Source organism: Penaeus monodon, chromosome 19 (assembly GCF_015228065.2).
Source record: "Penaeus monodon isolate SGIC_2016 chromosome 19, NSTDA_Pmon_1, whole genome shotgun sequence".
In the NCBI taxonomy this organism is placed as follows: domain Eukaryota; kingdom Metazoa; phylum Arthropoda; class Malacostraca; order Decapoda; family Penaeidae; genus Penaeus; species Penaeus monodon.
This window is the reverse complement of record NC_051404.1, coordinates 43,492,285-43,495,508: the sequence shown is the minus strand read 5'-3', so window position 1 is coordinate 43,495,508 and position 3,224 is coordinate 43,492,285.

Sequence of the window (3,224 nt, the reverse complement as noted above, 5' to 3'; positions counted from 1 at the left end):
ACAATATATGTAGTCCTCTATGGCCTTTTGCTTTTTTCCATTATTATTATCATTGGTATTTCCTACTACAGCACTAAATTTCTTCACTACTCTGTAGGTGTAATGAATCTCATGTCAAATATATTTCTCTTGCTGAGCTCCTGATCAAAGCTCTTCCTCAGACAGTGAGTTGAAGACTTTCAGACTAAGCAATAGTGTGATGCCGAGTCAAATATATAAAATCTGCGAATAGAATGTGCATTTAAAATTAAATTTCTGTAACAGATTCTTATGTAAATGATTGGAGTCTATCAACCATACATTAAAAGACTAAAATATCCTTATATAATTACCATTAAGATATGAGCAATTCTGATATATCTCAATAGCATCAGAAATGTACTTTTTTGGTATTGATTTTAGCATAGGTAGAAAGTGACGATGAAATTGTTGTTTATGTTAAAGATCATTGCTTAGTAAATCATCTTTTGGTAAGAATTGCATGGTTTTTTTATTCTTAGGACAGTATTTTTATTCATAGACACTTTAAAATAGCCATCACAGAAGCCTAATGACAGCATTGCATAAGTTTTGCAGCTGTGCAGATTTTTTTTTGCTAATATCGGTGAATATATTGGCAAACATTTTTGGCTTAAAAAATTAACTGGGTACATGGAAGAATGTAAAAATGAATACTGAGGAGATATCAGTTTTGAATAAGTTAATTTTATCAATATTACTGTTTTTTTTTATTGATTTACATTTTGTTTTACTGTAGCCTGCAGGAGGTCCCATGATTTATATCAGCATTAGTAGAAGTGAAAGAATATATGATTTTGAGAAGAAAAGAGGAACTATTTACTTGGATTTGTCAATATGAAGTGAATTTTAAGATCAAACACCTACTGGTACTAATCATGGCAGAAGAAAGTGTGTTAACACTCAGCAAGATAGCAAATGGATGTTGGTATATTATATTTAAGTTTTATTGCCAGTCTGAGCCATGCTGGTGATTATCATAATGTCAGTTGACAACATGATTCCTTGTCTTAAGATACTGTAGTCTTCCTAGACTTGCATGTAAGAAAGATCATTAAAGATTCTTACTTTCACTTTTTCCCTCTCATTTACCATAACTTAGTTATGTCACTCACTTAAAATCCATCTCATACCTATGATGATAAAAAGATTACTTGCTTGTAAGATCTGCTTTCATTTCTTTACAGATATTTTCTGTAACTCATGGGACACCCAGTATATTCTTTTCAAAAAGGTGTACTGTACCAGTTCTCAATATGCCCGGATTATTAGTACCCATACCATGAAGATTGTGAAAACCACTTCCAAGTTTATTATAATTCTTGTGGCATATTCCTTTGAATATGAGAAATGTAATATTTCTTTTCCTTGTCTTATGTCTCATAAGACCAAAGGAAAGATCCTGAGCATATAAATACTAAAAAGTATTTTTTATAGATAAAGCAAGAACCAAGAAGTATCACAAAATTGTAAAATATAATTTAAACAAGATGCCCTCTGTTTAAATAATGAAACTAATATATTCTGGTAAAACCTAAGAGTAAAGGAAGAATTGAATGAGCAGCATCTGTGGCTAACTGCATGGCAGCAGGTGTAAAGCATCCTGATTATTTGAATGATAACCACACATATAAGCTGACCAAGAGATACCTATACATCACCTTAGACATTGCTGAAATGCAGGAGAATATGCATGAATTATTATTTTAAAGTTTCTAAGTGAGCTGTCAATTCTATTTCCTACATGATATTTAGATCAGTGTTAATAAAGATTAGTTTATGAATCCAAAAATAGTAAAAGTTAATAATTCCAGGAGTTTGTACTTTGTCAGTGTTCTTTGTTCCCATTCATTATATCATGAAAAGGGAACACTTACCTTCATTCATCACCTTTCATTCAATCATAGGATATCAACCCATAAGTTAATATGTATGTATGTATTATCTTTCTTGAAGCAGGAGAACTTGTGGGATCTTGACGTATATTTATCTTATCAGTCTCCAAGCACCTTTGTTCTGCAACAGAAATCTCATTTGGCAGTTATATTGCATTTTATAGAGGTCATTTCATTTATTCATACTGAATTATAAAGGCAGTTTACAATGTCAGTAGTGGATAAAGTCTGAACCTAAATGGAATTTGACTTGGGGTCTCCAACTGCCTTAGCTCCATTAATACTTTTGTCTTTTACACATGAGTTAAAGTTCCTTACCTGTATCATAGCCTGGTAACATATTATGTATTTAGCATATAGCTTTCTAGAAATGAAACATTCTGTTGACCATGGAGACCCTAAGTAGCTGCTGTGTTTGCTTATGTATTGAATGAGTCCTATATTATAATATATTTCATAAGAAAAGGTACTTTTATTTTATTATATTGAATGTACTGGTGCTGTGTGAAGTACATTCATTGATCGCATCTCTGTAAAGAGACATACCTGTAAGTAAACAAAAAATACCATATGAGCAGCAATAATAAAAAAAAGACTTTTCAAATTTTTGTCTTACCATTATGTATCTATATATCAGTTTGATGATAAATAAAGATATATTCTAAGTGTTTTGTTGATAATCAGGTTATAACCTTACATTCTAAAATAACTTTCCATATATCTTAAAGTAAATATTACACATTTATATGTTTCAGCTGTATATTTTGGTAGTCTTGTAATCAAGTAAAAATTTCTATACCTTAATTTAGTCTAGATTTTATATCATCTATGCATTGATCCAGTAAATCTTACTCAAAGCTTTAAATAACTGTGCATCTTTGAAACAATATATCTGTGATTTGCTGCTCAACTGAATTTGTATGCAAAGAAAGTTGAAGGCAATTTAAAAACTTACATTTCTTATATGTTCATGTGAATATAGTCTGATGTGAAGTTAGAAATCATTGCTACTAAGATGGTTACTTGCTATATGTGATCATGACAATACTAAGGATCTTTTCTAATGCAGTAACTCATTACCATCATCTTTCTGTCTGCCGTGCATTATATATACAGTACAGTAAGTTAACTTGATTTACATAACTGCAGAATGCTTACATAACTGGACATACATGATTGTTCTCTCATATGGAGAAGAACAGTCATATAGCCAGCTTTGTTAGAATGTTAAATTCATTAGTCCATTATGATTTCTCCAAATATTTAGCCATATGCTGATCAACATCAAGCTTCAGTTCTTCATTGTAGTAA